The following is an 18519-nucleotide window of genomic DNA, read 5'->3' as shown; positions in this document are numbered from 1 at the left end:
TAAAAAAGATATTCTTTTCAGAAAGGTTGGAAAAATAAAAAATAATAAAATTAGAAAAATAAAGAAAAAAGAAGAAATAATGATCATGCCTAATTCCATCTCCCATCATCCTAGAGCTTCTAGAATCCAAATCACTCCCCAGGTACCGAGATAATGCTGGAATAGTCATTTCTATTGCAACAGTTTCCATGGACTAAACCAGTGTAGATTTTAATCACACTAAATCAGATTTAATGAAACACCTGCTGATAGATACATTTTTGTCTCCTTTGTAGAACCTATATTACTAAAGTCTTCTTTTTAGCTCTGACACAAGGGTTAAAAGAATAAGCCAAATTCAGCACACCATTATCCCATAAAATAAGCTTGGATATTTGCATGCTAAATGGTTTTAAGCATAGACAGATTTTATTTCCCTACCACCACCACCCCTTCAACTTTTTATTCTTCTGTAGCTAATGCCCTTGCAGGATAGCTCAGGGATATTTCCCTCATCTGCCTCTGTCCTTACTACTATATGTTAATTGGAAATTCTCTTTTATTACTAATAGTAATGATTACTCTTCAGTGTCTACCACATGCCCATCACTGTGCTAAAAACTTTAGTACACCAACTCCCTTTGAGAAGTATTTTCAAGGTAAGGAAACTGAAATTTAGAGAAGTAAATCTGGCTCAAATTCACTCAGTTGAAAAGAGAAAGAACTAAGATTCAAACCCAGGTCTGTCTATTCTGGAGTGTATTCTCTTAATAATTGTATTAAATAGCTTCCCACTTGCCAACATGGCTCATTCGAGATTCAAAGGATCCACAGACAGAGGAGTATTCTAGACCAAGATAGTGCAAAGTGTCATCCACTCAAAGCTTGACTCCCTAAAGATTCCACCTTGACACCCAGAGTTCAACTTTCTGGAGATCAATAATTGCAATTTGATTAAGCACATAATTCTACCAAATTTTTAAATCACCACTTTGGTAAGAGAGCTTGACTTCCAGAGGCACCTTTATCTGATGGAATTTCATATAAAAGAAATTTATGTGGGGACAGATGCCGCCTAAATATCTTTGACTCTACACTTTTCCTTACATCCTTTCCTTTTGCCTCACGTGAAAGGAGTGTGGCAGGAATACAATCATGTGTGTTTTGTCATCCTCTCTCTTCTTGAACTTGGAGAGGTAGGAGGGGGAGATGTGAAGCTTCTTGTTTGCTAGGTTAATCTGGGTAATGCAAGAACAGAAAATTAGAAAAAGACTAAGGAGTTATATTGATCTACATAAAAAAGACCTGAGCCAGAGAAGGACACAGGAGACAAAAACAACACAAACAAACAACTGTACAGTCTGTGTTTGAGAGATATTTGTAGAACTTGGAGTAGGGAAGGAACAGGAGAAAAGCCTCAGAGCAGCTGCCTTTTATGAGATACTGAAAATGAGAGAAAATTTTTAACATTATAAAAGCACTTCCCTTTGGCATCTTTAGGACAAACACTGAAGATTTGACTTGCTCTCTAAAGTCTGGGTGCTGAAGATATTGTGTGAGTCATTTCAGGCATTCTTCTTCCTTCTGAAATCTCATCCTCCTACTGCACTCTTAATCCCACCCTGTTCTGCCTCCTTGAGCATTACCATCTTCATTATCTGTCTCCACAGTCCTCCATCTCCTTTTCTGTACCAAGTCCTTCCCTCTGCACAGGCTTCCCTATCTGGAGGCTAATGTCCCTCTGAGTAGCAATTTAGTTTTCCTTTTCCTTTTGGATAACTGACCCATGGTCGTTGTCCCCATTTCCTTCCTGTCATTCACTCTTCAATTTCTGGTAAACTGCCTTATATTATATGCCCCCTTCTCATCTGAAAATGTACTTTCAATGACCAGAAGATTTCAAGTGTCCAGAGTACTTTCTCTCAGGTCATATTTTCCTGGTGATCACTGCCGTATACGGCACTGCCCACCCGCACCCCCTTCTTGAGATTCTCCCTCCCTAGGGCTTAGACCATCAGCTTCATCATGGCTCCACCACTCAGGTCCTCATTTGTAAAATGGTGATAATATGACCTACCTCACAGGGTTGTGGGGACTAAGGGAGATGATCCAAGCAAATCACTTGACACAGTGGCTGGCACAGAGTAAGGGTCAGTAAAGGTCAGCAGCAGTAATTAATATACCCACACTCTTTTTATGCTGGCCTTACAACAAAGCTTGTCTTTTCCTGGCCCCTCTCCCTTTTGCTGCCCAGTCCATGTGGACACTGTCCAGGTTCATGCCTTAGTGTTCGGGCCATCCCCATTCATTCCCCCTGAGGATTTCATCCATTTTCTGGGTTTTACCCATCACTACTCAGATGACCCTCAACTTGGTACTGCTAAATTGGTTTCTCAGGGTGACTAGGCATTTCTATTTGAATGGTCTGCAGTTATCTCACCTTACTATGGTCTTTGCTATTGCTTGATATTTTTTTCATTTCTAGCAACGATAACACCACTCTTTTTATTGGTCAGGTTCAAAAACCTCTTTGGATCCCTTCTTGGCCTAGAAATCATTTTAGAAGCTGCATAGAAATTATTTTAATTAATCTTCAGAGGGGTTTAGTTATATTTACTCGCTAAGGAACCAAGGCTTACACAGTGAAAAACCTCAAACACAAGTGCTCCAAGGGCTCTAGGGACAACTGGACCTACGGGAAAGGCATGCAGCTGCATGAAACCACCACCCCTTTAGCAGGCCCTATTTGGGAAAATATGATAATCTCTTTTCCCAATATAAAAGAAATTGACTCATTTATAAATTCCCTACTTTTTAAACCTATAATTATCACTATACTCATTAAATATATGTCTCAGAGACTTAAACCTTTGGATTGTTCATAGGGTGGTTGAGCCCTGGATCCCTGCAGAGTTGTGGCCAACACTTACTCTCCAGGTCTTCAGACTTGCCCAGAGCAACTAACAAAATGAAGACAATGGACAAGTCCCATCCCCCAAAAACAAGGCATTTCTACAGTTCCTTCCATCTGCCCTGTACTATCTAAGTCTACTTTCAATCTGAAGCAGTGTGGACATCTTCCCAAATTCCTCAAGACAGAAGAATGAACAAACATAAGTGAGGGAAGGTAATCATGGACCAATGCACATTTATTGTTATTGTAGGTATTTTCCTGTGGTAATGGAAGAACTTGTAACATAGGTATAAAGATAGTGGTTGCCAGAGGGGGGTGGAGAGGGATGAATAGACACAACACAGGGCATTTTTAGGGCATTGGAATTGTTCTTTAAGATACTGGAATGATAGATACATGGCATTATACACCTGTCAAAGCCTATAAAATATACAGTACAAAGTGTAAACCATAAACCATAATAAATAGCAATGCTCTATATTGATTCACCAATTCTAATGAAGGTACCACACTAATGTAAGATGTGAATAATAGGGGAAAACGTGTATGTGAGTGGGTGGGAGGGTTATATGGGAATCCCCTGTACTTTTGATGTAAATTTTCTGTAAAACTTCTCTAAAATTAAAGTTTATTATGAATTTTTAAAAAGGAACTGAGGCTTAGATAAATTAATCAACTTACATTTGAATGACAGTTTGCTACATAATACCAACTTTCACAAATTTCTGTCACTTATGCCTTTAGAAGATATACGTCCATTCTTTTCTATGTGACCTTTGAGTTCCACTTAATTCTGACCCTTATTGTCCCATGCCTTGCAAATTTGCAGTTTTTTCCCCGCTGTTTCTTTCTGAGCACCATTTCTACAAACATCATCTTTCATCCTTTGGTCTAATATATGTCTTTCCCACAATATGGGGCCATTAAGGGAACCATTTGGCATACTGCCTGGGAAACTAATACACAATCAGTAAAGCTAAAATCTAATAAAGCCAGCTAGCGCTGAGCTAATGGAGTTTCCTGCCTCCCACTGAACATAATGGCACAGGCACAAGACTTGATGGTAGTGCAGTCTTTCGTGAACTTCACAGGTCACCATCACTCTCAAGAACTGTTTCCTCTTCCGTAAAGTAAGAAAGTTGAACTAGATGCTATCTGTGGTATTTCTGATTCTAAAAATTGAGACTTCTGCTTATTCAGAACATACTCTATTTCCACCTCAAGAAATGGTAAAGATTCATCTGATAGGAAAAACAAAAACACTAAGTCAGAGAAAGGCAACATCAACAACCTCTCAGAATGTCCTCATCTCTTTTTGAGGGGTGGGCGTTGGGAGGTTTTTTTTGTGTTAACTCAAGTCCCTAAAAATGAATGACATAATAGGGCAGAGTGAATTATGATGGCAATGTTTAAGGTTTAATCAGAGAGATTGAAGAAATCAATATATAAAATGCAGTTTCAAGATTAATGGACCCTCTAGAATACAAAGAATCTTGTTTCCTGGTATGAAACTATGTGGGTGGTTTCTTTCAAGGTCTATTCTATAAGTAATTCAAATGACAAATAGGCATTACCTACGTTAGGAGGCTTTGCATTAAACCCAGAAGCACAAGCCTAAATACATATTTAAATATCTGTTATCTTCAATATTTATTCTTGGAAAAAGTCATGTCTTTGCTTATTAGCCAGGTACACATTTAAGAGTTGTATTTTAAGACAATAATATTCACACCAGTAAAAACTGCCATGGTCATGTTTTTCTATAAGCAGAAGACATTCTTTTCCTGCTGACCAAAGTAATTTTAAATTTAAACAACCGGTATAAGTCCATTTTGTGTGTTTTGCATTTTCTCTTTTATAAGGAAACCCCTCAAACCCATTCAATAGCTGCTAAATTACAGCAAAAGCCCGTGTGAACGGATTTTGGTTTCATCAGAGCAGCCCCTGGGGACATGTGACTGTTACAGGATATGTTGAGTGTAAGGAGCAGACACTTTTCTATGACCCCCTCTGCTACCCCTCATTTTTCTCTCCTTCCACACATGTGCTTGTTATCTGAGAATAAACCTGCAAAAAAGATCTCTTAAAAAAAAACCGCCCCAAAGACTATTAATAGTCTGTTCTATATTTACCAATTTCTAAGAGTTCAAGTAAAATCAAGGACAGATTATTTTTCATCAAAAGCCTATTGGTTATATTTCTTGCATACTAAGACCTGCAAAGCACATTTTAGTTTTCACAATGCTTTCATATGTCTACCTTAGCTCATTTGGCTTAATAACTACCCTCAAAGGTATCTGGAGGCATTGTTCTTTTGTTTCCAGGGCTCAGGCAAGTTATAAATCGCAGTAGAGAACAAAATTTCAGGCATTCTGAATCCTCTTCCAGTGTATTGGATACAGGGACATAAAAGATATATTTTTAAGTCTTAAGTAACAAATATGAAGGGAATGCCAAAATAAATCACGTAAGTAGAAGTCAGTCAAATGTGCCTGAGTTCCCACTTATGAAGCAGTTACTTCCTGGATTTATGACACAGGCTAATTTACCACTGTTGTATAATTCCTCAAGTGAAAAACAGATTATCTCGATTTTGCTCTCTCCTTAATAGCATTTGTCAGTGGTTCTCAGACTTTTTAGTCTTAGGATGACTTTATGCTTTTAAAAACTATCAAGAACTCCAGAGAGCTTTTGTTAATGTGGGTTAGATCGATTTTTACAATATTAGAAAATAAACAGGACCTTAAGAAATATTTTACTAATTTATTAAAAGCAATAATATCCCAGTTTTAGCACCAAACAACAACAAAATAAGTAGTAATAAAACAACCACACATTCACTTAAGTATCAAATTTTTATTACAATACAACTATATTTACCAAAACAAAAATAAAATTGGCAGGAAGATTTGTATTATTTAAATTTTTACAAATCATTTTAATGTTTGACTTAATAGAAGAAAACTGTATTCTCATATCTGCTGCTGCAATATCACATATCATGTAGCTCGGGAAAACTGTGCTGTAAACCCATGGGAGAATGAACATGAAAAAGGCAGATAGTGTCTTCTCATTGTTATGTAAATAGCTGACCTTGCAGTCTCTCTGCAAGGGTTCAGGGGTCCCGAGACCACACCTGGAAAACAGCTAGAAATTACAACAGAACCTAGAATTTAAGAATACATCTCGATAAGGATATAATAATTTCTGAGTTACCTGCTTATACATTTTTTTTTATTAGAGCAGTTGTTGGATTACAGAACAATCGTGCAGAACGTACAGTTCCTATATACCCACCCTCCCACATACAGTTGTCCCTGTTTATGAACATTTTGCATTAGTGTGGTAACTTGATTACAAATGATGTACCAATATTACTATAATTCAATTATTAATTACAGTCCATAGTTCGCATTAGGGTTCACTCTTTGTATTGTACAAGTCTCTGGGTTTTTAAAATTGTTCTGGTAACATACATACAATCTAGAATTAATATTTAACCACTGTCAAGCATACAATTCTGTACTGTTAAATACATTCACAATGTTGTGCTACTATGACCACCATCCACTCCTAAGGTTTGGTCATCACCCCCAACAGATACATGCTTTTAAGTACATAATAATATCTGAAATGGATATTTTTTCCAACAGAATCAATTGTATACTTCAGTTCTTGTCTTTCCCTGGAGACATTAACTCTAGAGATAATCCAGAGGCAGAAAAACTTAAATCTGTGAAACTAATAACGATGACTCCTGCCCACCTGGCCACAGCATAAAACCCCAATGAGAGTGGTTATTTACCCCCAGGGACCACTACCTTACATGCTTACACCAAAAAATTAGAGGAGTACATGAATGAAATTTTGATTTCCTGGTTAATGTAAATTCAATGCTGAATATTTTCTCTCTGTATGGTTAGTTCCAAAAAATAAGATCTGAACAGAATGTTGACATATGGGGAGATTAGAGATTGCTCTGGGTTTAGGGCTCTTGGGTGACCCTAAGAGGGTGACAAATCTCCATATTATGGCCAGAAACAAAAAGGGCCTCTTTGTCTTGGATACCAACTGCCTGGGATATTTTAGCTTCCCAGAACAGATTCATCTCTGATATTGTGGGACTGGAAAACACCTGAGGGCTGGCTCCATGTCACCCATGTCATCCAGTGGGAAAGGTATTCATGTTTTGTCACTTGTCATCGACTGGGAAACACTGGAATGCAGCATTACCTAATGAGAGCAATTGAGAATATAATGCCCTGTTTCTACGTATGTCGTCAACTAAACAAATGACGGGAGCGACAATCCCTTAATTCATCAGTCTGTCTTATGAAATAGTGTGATCTACCTTCACATCTTCCACAACATTTATAATGTACCTAGTATTGATGAGGCCCTGTGATAGCTACAACTTCATTTTTATCTGGCTATCAATTTTAATTATTAAACATTTAATTATTAAACATTTTTCCTAACTAAAAGCAAAGCATATCCATTCTAGAAAATTAGAACAATAGAGTGAAGTATAAGGATGGCAACTACAGCTATCCCTTCCACGTCAGGACTTTCTCCACCATGGTTTCGATACATTGCTGGTCGGCATAAGAACTTAAATGGGAATTTTGAGGGAGTTTTGCGGAAGCCACAGATGACACAGAAAAAGTTTAGAAATTCAGGAATGCATAAAACATATGGATTGTATTTGTATTAGTTTACCAAAGGGCTGCTGATGCAAAGTACCAGAGATGTGCTGGCTTTTATCAGGAGGTTATTTGGGGTAAAAGCTTACAGTTCCAAGGCTGAGAAAAATCCAGCTCAAGGTACCATAACAGGTGCTTAAGCAGACTCTGCTGCCACGTGTTGAAGCAAGATGGCCACTGAAGTCTGCCCAGGTTTCAGCCTTCTCCTCTGGGCTCAACCTTTCCTCTTGAGCTCTGTGGGCCCAGTTCTTGAGTCTTTGTAGTCCTCTCTCTCCTGGCACAGGGCTTTTTTCTTCCGGGTCCTCCTGTAGCAGTCTTGGCTGTTCTGCTCCCTTCCTGATTTCAGTCATAAGCAATCAGGCAAATGGCTCATCTCCCCCCGGGACCTCAGCTGTTTGAGCCTTCTCCTTTCTGTCACATGGCAGGATCAAAAATGTCTGCCGGTCCCTGTGAGTTCTTTTATATCAGACCCAGGGAAAGGGTGGGGACTCAACATCAGTCATGCCCTCCTGACCTAGTTCAATCAGAAACTCTACTACAATCTTAACAGGTTATCTAACCAAAGGCCCCTTACCTGAATTTAATGCAATCAAAGGGTTTCACACCAGAGGAATAGATTAGTTTACAAACCTAATCTTTCTCTTTTGGGGATTTATAAAATAATCTCAAACTGCCACAGTACTGTATAATACTTAACCCAATTTTTACAATAGTACTGTAAATAGTCTGTAAAAGAAAAAGAAAAAATTCAGACTTCTCTGGTTTGAAGGGAGGGCCAAAAAATTTTACTCAGATTTTCCAGATCATGGTGGCACTGCACCCCTAACCCCTACAATGTGGAACGGAGAACTGTATTAGTGTCTATAAACAACCATCAGGAGATAATGTTAATAAGTTCTTCTAGGAAGCGAACTTGGCCCAGTGGTTAGGGCATCCGTCTACCACTTGGGAGGTCCACGGTTCAAACCCCGGGCTTCCTTGACCCGTGTGGAGTTGGCCCACGTGCAGTGCTGATGCGTGCAAGGAGTGTCCTGCCACACAGGGGGCCTTGCATAGGGGAGTCTCACGCTCAAGGAGTGTGCCCTGTAAAGAAGAGCCGCCCAGTGTGAAAGGAAGTGCAGCCTGCCCAGGAATGGCACTGCACACACAGAGAGCTGACACAAGATGACGCGACAAAAAGATACACAGATTCCCATGCCACTGACAACAACAGAAGTGGACAAAGAATAACATACAGCAAATAGACACAGAGAACAGACAACGGGGGGTGGGGGGGGAGAGAAGGGGAGAGAAATTTAAAAATAAATAAATAAATTCTTCTCGATTTTTTTTCCTATAGTTTTACTACTTGAGGTTTTATGTATATGCATTTTGTATCCTTTTTGGCTTAACATTGTAATGTAAGTAATTTTAATGCCATTAAAAATCATCCTAAGCATCATTTTAGTGGTCAAAGCTGGTATTTTAGTTATTATAAATAACAGTGTGATACCTATCTCAATAGAGAAATTTTTTTCTTCATTTCAGATTTTCTTAGGATAAATTCCTTCCTAGAAGTAGAATTGCTATTTGAAAAAAAGGGGGTGTTGTACATTGTATAGCTTTTGTTAACATAATTGCAAATTACTTTCCATTACTTTCCCAATAGTGTATCCAGATTATACCTCTAGATCAGAGGGCCCATTTGCTTGTACTCTCATCAGTACCCTCATTGCTTATTTATAAGCAATCTTTCCTAATATGATTGGTAAGGGGAACAACTCCTATCTTTCTCTCAAGCTTTTCATTTTTTATCAATATTGAGATTGAGTCTTTAAAAGTGCAAGTAAAATTATAGACCACTTTGAAATTCTCTACAATAAAAGTTATATAAATACATTTGCGCGAGCTCTTTATTAACTCAGTTACTGAAAGAGAGGCACCCCAGAAGTCACTATGAGAGTTCTTGGAGGCAAACACTAAAACCAGTTCTGACTAACCTAATCAGAGGAGGAACTTATTGGAAGGCCATGAGATAGTAAATACCGAAGAAATAGGAAGGCTGGGGAACCAGGCTTATCAAAGAGGCAAGGAGGTTTGAATCTGAACAACACTTGCACCACCCAAACTGCCCACTTAGGACACACCGGCATTGCCACAGGACACATCCACCTATCAACCCAGGCACTGCTGTCCTTGGACAGAGAAGGTACTTCAGAGGTAATGGAATTAGCCTTAAAATGACCCTTTGCATCAAATACTCCAGATTTAAAAACCTGGAAAGAAGCCTTTGATTGGCTGAACTTTGGTCCCATGACTGTGCCCTAGTTGCTAGGGGGCAGGATAGTGAGTTTTGAGCCATTTTGGCTTTTATGAGGTTTTGGATGCTACCTAGTCAGGCACTGATTAATGACCACTATAAATATTTATACAGAAAATTTTGTTTCATAATACTTTTTAAAAACCTGGTTAACCTTATTGTCACTGAATGTTAGATTGTCCAGTAGGAAATAAGAGTAACTAGTTCATAATTGCAGACTCAAATGTCAACAGTAGCCTCAAGTGTCAGTGTGGTGGGGTATATAGGAGTGGTGGGGACTATGGAAAACCAAAGAACATCTTTCCAGTCAAAAGTGGCACCTATTAATTGGCTCCAGCTGAGGGCTCCTAGAATCTACCATGGACCAAATGTTGCCAAATCTTCCCATTTTTCGGATGATGCCAAAAGTCTGAATTTCAATTTCCTGATTTAAAAATTTGGAATCATACTTAAAATTAGAAAAACAATAAAGCTTTTGCTTCTTAAAAATCAAGATTGTAGCCTGCCAGATTGTGACCTCCACAAGTCAAACCCCCGCATTTTAAAAACTCATGATGGATGAGTTCTAGGAAGGTGAAATGCCTCAGTCAAACAGCTCAGTTAGTGGCAGAGCCAAGGCTAAATGTCTGGTGGGAAATTCAACCAGCAAAAGCTCACTTTCACCACTCCACTCTGCAGTTACTTCTCACTTGGAGGTAATCACCCAAATAAACTCAGGAAAAGTGCCTGTGATTCATTCAGCAGCAACACGGTATGCAAAAATAGTTATAAATTAATATAATTTATCCAGCCAATAGAAACAGTTTTAGGTACTAGATTCTGGGTTCAAATCCAACTTCCTCTATCTTCTAGATTGGTATTCCGGGGCAAATTTCTTCTTTTTTCTGTCATGGGACTTATTAATAAGAGTAACTTTTATAGGTTTCAGAGGGGATGATATGGGATTACGTGTATGGGGTGTCTGCCCAGTGTAGGCACATCATAATGCATATGATAGTAATATCATAGTATTATGAAGATATAATTATTTGGATTTCTTAAGTTCACGAAGGTTGGGGGCGTTTAATGGTGGGGGTAGGTTGTGGATAAATCTCAAAATATAATTTTTATTGTTAGGTGTAAGTGCGATTTTCACCAAAACTCTACTGTCCCCCGCCCTCCCCCCACTCCAATGCCAAGTTCACGGTCAAATCCAGTTGCATCACTGCATGTGTACTCTGCAGTCTTAAAGGCACCCTGTCCAGTCCATATCGGTGAACGTGATGGTAGAGAAAAGAGAGAACCCACGTGGTTCCGTGGGCTACGCGTGAGGTATGCCGTTTCAAAGAGGAAAGTCGCACCCAACCCATTTACTCTAGCGCTAGGCCATGCCCAGGAACCTGCTTCCCACCGCGCGCCGTTTCCGCAGAATGCGGGAGGCCAGCGCCGCGAGGGAAGAGAGGGCGGAGGAGAGGCGGAGGCGGCACCTAGAGGCCGAGGCAGGCGAGGCCCGGACCTTCGCAGTGACAAATTATTTTCCGGCGGCAGCGGCAGCAGAGACGGCTGCTGCAGTCCCCGGGTCCGGCAGCCTGCGCGTGGGTTTGCGGAGGGCGCTGTTTGTCCCAGGCCCTGGGAAGCCACCGCAGAAAGGAAGAGAAAGAGCAGAGCAACGCGCGTGGCTCGAGCGAGTGGAACCAGCCACGCTCCTTCGGTCCGCAGAGGAGAAGGGGGAGGAGGCTCGGCCGCGCTAGCGAGCGGACGCGTCCGCGCCGGGTGCCGGCATCCCCTGGCTGCAGTGCCTTCTAGCCAAAGCCGCCCGCGGCCGGGGCTGCAGCGGCCAGACGGATGCAAAGGCCGCCCGGCAGGCGCAGGGGCAGCCGCCGCAGTCGCCGTCCCGCGAGGGCTCCGGATGTCAGGGGTTGCTGGTGAGCGGGTGCGCGCGCGCGCGTGTGTGAGCGTGCCGCGGCGCGGGCGAGTGTGTCCCCCGGTGCGTGTGCCCGGCGCGCGAGGCGGGTGGCCCTGTGCACGGCGGCCCCTCTTCCGCGGACGGCGTCCGCTCGCGCGCTGGCTGAGTCGGAAGAAAAGGCGCTTCCGTGGCTTTCTTCCAGCTCTTGTTCCACGCGCCCCCCAGCCGGCCTTGGGGGGATAGTTTCACCTTGGTGGGGAAGGAAGGAAGGAAGCTGTGGCTTCTGGTGGCCGGGCGGGACTCTGGAGGTGACCCAGACGTGCATTTACGGTTCAGATTTGAGATACAGCCTTGGAGATAAGGTCGGCAGTCAGCGGGGCCACTGCACGTTCTTCGGCGGTGCGTGATATAGGGGCAGGAGTGTTTTGAAAAACAGACCTTTTAACCCAGGAGGATGTGTGGCATGGCTTTTTATGACCTTTACTTTTATGTCGTTTATGAGCGACTCTGAGATCTGTGCCCTACACTGAAGGCTTCCAGTGAAATGCACAGAGAAGTGAAAGGTCCCCAAAATATGTGATTTACCAGAACTTTCTCTAAAACAACCCATACTGCCAATAGCCAAGAACCTAAGGTGCTATAGTTACTGAAATTTAAAAAAAAAAATTACACAAGGAATAAATAATTCGAGAGAGAACCTGACCTACAGAATAAAAAAAAATTCTTGTGTTTGTTGGATTTTGGAGGAAAGAAAGGAGGGGGTTTCTGGGAAGCAATATTTAGTAGTAAGTGAAACTGACATTTTTCAAAACAAGCCCCAGTGAACACTCTACTTTCCAAACATCCTGCTGTCACTGAGAAGAAAGTGAAGTCCTAGGTTTTAAGATGTTTCCAAAAATATAATAGCTATCACTGGGATATTAGTTTATGGTCTCATGATACAAGGCCCTGTCAAAGTCAACATGGCAGATCTCTTCCAGCAGGTAAATTGCACCTGAATGTTTGATTTCCTGTTCAAAGTCTTTGAGTGTTTTTTTTTTGTGGCTGTTTTACCAATTTAAAGACCCTGTCTTCTGTTTTTTTCCAGACCTTGTTTCAATCATCAATTTTATGCTGGCAGAATAGATGCTAAATTGCCCTTGAAAAATATACTCAGCAGCTAGATTGTGGTGGGCGTTTTGTAGCTACAGTATTAATATCTGTTTACTTTTTAATACAAGTTAATATCTTTGGGCAGAAGGCTGTTCTTGTTTACCATTTGCTCCATTCCAGCTTCTTTCTTTCAAAGGCATAACATGTTATTGGGATCTGTCTGGAAAATGAACTGGCCACTTGTTTTCTGTTCAAGCATATAGGTAGTAAATTATTTGCCACTTGGGAATCTCCTCTTGAATACACTTCAGCTGTAATTTACGTAACAGCTGGTTCTTGGAGGTTTTGAGAAGAAACTGGTTTTCTTAAAAACATTTTTAGAACTAGAATCATTTAAATCATTAGACAGAAAATCAAATCCTCATGCCCTATCTGGGCCTCTTTCTTGCGTAGCTAGTCCTGTTTCATAGGACTGTCATTGCCCATTGGAGGCCAGAGGGAGACGTGAGAGAGACAGTGTGGTAAGGGGCCCTCAGGAATGATATGCATGGTCAGTGCTGTCCTCATCCTCTTAGATGGGAGGAGTGATCATAGCTGTCTCTTGTGGTTGGCTCCTGAGAAGAACTGGTAAGAACAGTTGATGAATTATTAATAACAGTTACCAACCTTTTCTTGCTTTCAGCACATAGGACTTAAACTCAGTTTGATCATCCTCCTCCTTCAAGGACGCTTTCCCAGACCTACTTACAGATCCAATCCAGAGAGTGGGGTTGGATTTTACAGAGAAGAAAAGCCTGGTAATTCTTGCTCAAAAATATTAAAGAAATGTGAGAGGAAATATATAGCTGTTGCTCAGGAAATGCCACCTGCCTGCCTTGACAGATACATTTACCGATTAGAAACATTTTAATGAATCAACTGGATTTTGTAATCCCCTCTAAAACTATAATAGCATTTTTTCTTGACCCTGAAAAAGATTTATAGGTGACTTCAGTTGAAATTATGAAAAATTACTCATATTAATCCCTGAAAACATTACAGTCAGCTTATCATCTCCTGAGGTTGATAGATAGCAGATGCTCAATAAATATTTGTTTAATGGCTAACAATTTGAGAATGCCTGTTTCCACCTTCCCAACCTATGTCATTTCTTCTAATATTGATTTTTTAACTGTAACTTTATATGAATCATCAAACAGTTCATCAAATTGAAACCTAGTAGATATAGTCAACTAAGAACACCAACTTCCTCAAATGAAAGGAAAAAAAATAAAAATAAAAAAGATAGTACTTGCACCTGTTGATTTGCTTAATTCAACCATCTGAATATGTGAACTGTCCAATTGGATGTTTGAGTGTACATTTAGAAAACCTGAGTTGACATCAGAAGGTTCAACTCAGGAATAATCTGGATGTAGCTACATCTAGTTGTGGCTATTGTCAGAAATTATTTGCACTGTTAAGCAAGTCAAATGAACTTCTAGTACAATCCTGTATCTCTTCATGCCAAGTGGAGAGGCTAATTAAACATTCAGCACTTGCTTAGTCTTCAAAGAATGGATGTTTGGTTTTCTTTCTAAATATTAAAATATATCTATGCTATTTTTGTCCATTGATGTAGTTGACCTAGAGACGTTAATTCAGACTGACAGTTACTTAGTAAGTTATGTTTATTAAAAGCAGACCATTTATATAGGCATCAGCATTTCCTATGCTTTGATTTGTTCTAGTTAAGCCATTTAGGGTAATCTTTTGGAAATGGTGCATTGTATGGTTTTGAATCTTAAGGGTGTTTATGCCTTCTTTATCATTTTAGTTCTGACTTTCCATCCCAGGCACTAGAGTCTCTCCCAGTGATCCATGATCTAAATCCAGGAGGAAAGATTAGAAAGCTGTCTGAAATATGCCTGGATCTTAACATTGTTTTGCATTATTAGTGCACATTTTCTTTTTGTAATTCTTCACTGGGGTCCATAAAGCTTGTTTCATTCTGAATGAAAGTACAATGATATTTGTAAACATTTTCTCTATTAAACTATGTCCAAAAAAAAAAAAAAAAAGCAAACACTGCTATTCTCTGCATAATGAATCATGGCCATTCTTATCAGGTATGGTATTTGATAAGTAGGCACTTGGGCCCTTGAATGAAAGTTAAAGTGTCTTTTTAAGGCCCTTGAAGCCAGGAGATGGGATTGAAAGGGAGTACGTGATGAAAGCATTTTGGGGGGAAGACTCCTTTGGCAACTGAGTGGAGAGTGGATTGACAGAAGGAGGGAGTGGAAAGCAGTCATCTGGTGTGAAGTGGCGATGACCTCATATATAAGACTCTAGGGACCCTGAGGTGAAGAAGGGAAAACTTCAGGCAGTCAGACGTCAGGATTCTTTGTTTTATGTGGAAAAGGGATTGCAAACCTGCAACACAAGAGTGGTCACTGCTGTGTTCCACATCCACGGCAGACATCACCAGTGGATCAGAGCCTTCTTTCCTGCTGAGCCCTGGTACAAACTCAGAATCTTGGAATGGTTTGAGAAATACTTATTAGCAAAATTATTTGAACATATTTGAACATATGCTAGCTGGCAGGAACTGGGCTAAGCCTTAGCCCATTATCTCAAGGATGACCAGTTGGTTTTTGCCTTGTAATAATTGTGTGTTTTGAAGCAATTCCTAACTCCTCTGAGTGTCAGTTTCCTCATCTTTCAACTGGGATATTGGTTTCTATATTATTGCAAAGTAAGTGTTATATATGTGTTTACTATTATTGTTATTAATAAAATGACCTTATGTAATAGGTACCATTTGCAGCTTAAAAAAATGATGTATAAAGTAGCTAGGTAAATTGCTCAGGGTCTTAGACTGGTAAATGATAGAGCTGGGAGCCAAACCCAGATAATCCAACTCCAACACTTGCTGTCCTGACTTGCGCATGTCCTAGCCTCCTAAGTATCTACTACCTACGAGGTGCTGAGGACACTAAGGGAAGCAAAAATTAGGGGGCTCTTTCTTATGTAGCTTCAGGACTCCCATCATCTCCAATATAGAATTTGCTGCCTCTAATAAAAGAATTATAAAATTTTTGCTACTATTCCTTGATGTTTTAGTAGTTTGTAAATGATGTTCCTTTGTAGTTCTAATTTGATATCTTTCCTTATATCCTTTATATCTTTACTTTATATTGGAGACAGGGAAGCTATATTTCCCTAATATAATGTATCAGACTCTGGGGAAGGTATGAGTAGTCTGAAAAAACTATGTCATCCACCTCTCTCCATGCTACTAGATCCATGAGCTGTGAGTGATGACATTTCTAAACTTTTTTATTCAGCTTATTCACAGTGTTTTATAGAGTAACAGCAGGATAAATTTAGCTGTTCTTTGACTTGTTGAAGTAATTAAGTTTAATTATAAGAGGATGGATTTTAATCATATGTGGGAAGACTACTGTAGCAGCAAAGAATAAAAAATTCGTAATTCTTCCAGAGCTTCTTTAGGGGGGAAAATACCATAACTGATTTCATATTGTAACATTATTACATTAATCCTTATAATTCTTTGTTCTCATAAATAACTTTCAGAAACCAATAACTACAATTGTTTTGTTTTTTTTAAGGAAGCAAAGTTTTTTCTTCATCTCGAATAAGGTTCATAAGTAAAACATGCATATTTGAGTAAAAAAATTGAACTCTCATCTTTAAATATATATTCTAATCTTTGATTTTAGGAAACAGATGGAAGTGGAAGTACTAGGTACTCAAGGAGGAAGATTTATGCAGTCTACTCTCAAATGTTTAGAAAACAGGTGAATAGATCAGATAGATAGAATGATAAAGTAAATGTGGCAAAATGTTAAAAAAGTTTAATTAGAAATATATATATTCTGAATCCTCTGGTTTACCTTTTTATGTAAATTACACATTTAATTATTTAACTCAAGTTAAATTTATTTTTATAGAAAGAATTTCTTAATTTCAGTGGTTTAAACTTGATTAAGTATGACAGAATTTGAGGTTTAGTTAATTTGATGTTTTTTTTATTTTAAAGTTTTGCTGTGCTTATATTTCAAGGGCATTACAGTAACTGAACTAAAGATTCAGCAGAGGCTTATACAAGAGATAACTGTTAAGAGACCCACCTGGAATTATCTACCTTGATCATCTGACTTGATGACTCTCTTGAGTTTTGTTTTTTGTGTTTCTTTTTGTGGGGTTGGGGGTTGGGAGAACACAAAGCCAGTGATGAGGTCTCATTTTTAACCTGCTTGGCTCCATGTGAACTTGGCCTGCCTGTTTTGCATTTGCTTGTCCTCAGAAATGAAGTTGCCTTATAGCCTCTTTTGAAAATGCTCCATTTAAAATTGAATGGCTTGGGTAATAAATCTAATGTGCACCATTTAATAATCAAAGGCAGAAGGAAAACTGCAATCAGGAGTGGTGCTTAAGGGTATATTTGGGTCATCTAAGGACCCTATTTTTTAAATTTCCTTTATCACTGGAGCTTTTTTTTTTTTTAAACACTGGAAATGTTCATTTCTACAGCTGAAAATATAGAGATGCTTTGTGCCTATAGGTTCATCCTTCAGTCTTCTGCTGGATTGACTCTAGGTTGTTGCCCCCTCCCCCTGCCCCAACTTATTTTGTTTTTGAAAGGTTGGTTTATTAGTTGGTCCACAAGATATATTTTCTTCAACAGTAGGAACAAACTGGTAGAGTAGGATTTGGAGAGATGTGGAATAGGACCATCATATGTTAATGTGTCTGTTCAAAGGGGCAGAGAAACTGCTTATTGAAAGGCTATCGCACATTAAGCAAAAAAGAATAAAATCACTTGGAATCGTTGGTGGGTGTGGAACTTTGCTTTTCCAATTAATGAAAAATTCAAGAAATTAAAACTTGTATCCTGAACAAAATTCAAGTGACCCTCATAATCTTAGGGCATAGATAGTTATTTTTCTTTTGTCATGGTATAATATTCAAACACTTAGGAAAGTGACTAAGACAGTACTTTTCAAACTAGTGGTTAAAAAAAAATGTCTCTACCCACCCCCAGAGATTGTTTTTCAGTAGGTTTGGGTGGAGCCTGGGGGTCTTCATTTTAACAACCTTCTTAGAAGATTCTGATGCAGGGGATCAACACTTTGAGAATAAAACCTGTTTAAGAGCTAAGTCTAATTTTATATTTGGATTCTTGCTTTTATTTCTATCTTTTGGGCATCTTTTCCTCCTGATTTTGATAAACGTTTTCATGTATGAACATATCCATCAGTGCTCCCTTGGGGTTATAATGGCATTGTATACTGTGTTTCGTTTTCTGCTTTTGTGATGGATGGAATCAGAAAGCCACACGGGTTAGTAGAATTATTTAGAGATAATGCCATAGATCCTTCCTAGTGGCAGGTATTTGGACAGGGCTGTGAAGGCCTTGGGCAAAGAGATGTTAGGGGAGGCTTGTGTTGGGGAGTCGTGAAACAAAGTCTAATAATGCAAAAGAAGGGAAAGAGGTCAGCTCACAAGGGCCCTGCAGGATCCGGCAAGGTGTTTAAACCTCATCTGGTATGTGCTAGGTTACCACTGTACGTTTTTGAGCAGGGAACTAACCTGATGAAAACAGGAGTTAGTTACCAGCCATCTGAATTTGGACACACCATAC

At 39.5% G+C, this 18519-nt stretch overlaps 1 protein-coding gene across 4 annotated transcripts in view; it reads left to right on the top strand.

Moving 5' to 3' along the window:
- The first annotated feature begins 11147 nt into the window (after window positions 1–11147).
- STAMBPL1 (STAM binding protein like 1) overlaps window positions 11148–18519 on the top strand; it is a 41769-nt gene continuing 34397 nt past the window's right edge. The window contains exons 1-2 of one of the 4 annotated variants that reach the window (XM_004464535.5): window positions 11395–11799; window positions 13555–13669. The gene's annotated coding sequence lies outside the window, so the exon portion shown is untranslated. Of the gene's footprint in view, window positions 11207–11394; window positions 11800–13554; window positions 13670–16631; window positions 16673–18519 lie in introns of those variants that run through there. The other 3 variants (XM_071215788.1, XM_004464538.5, XM_071215789.1) reach the window with 3 other exon arrangements.

Source organism: Dasypus novemcinctus, chromosome 6 (genome assembly GCF_030445035.2).
Source record: "Dasypus novemcinctus isolate mDasNov1 chromosome 6, mDasNov1.1.hap2, whole genome shotgun sequence".
Taxonomy (NCBI): domain Eukaryota; kingdom Metazoa; phylum Chordata; class Mammalia; order Cingulata; family Dasypodidae; genus Dasypus; species Dasypus novemcinctus.
This window is presented reverse-complemented; position numbering and strand designations above follow the sequence as displayed.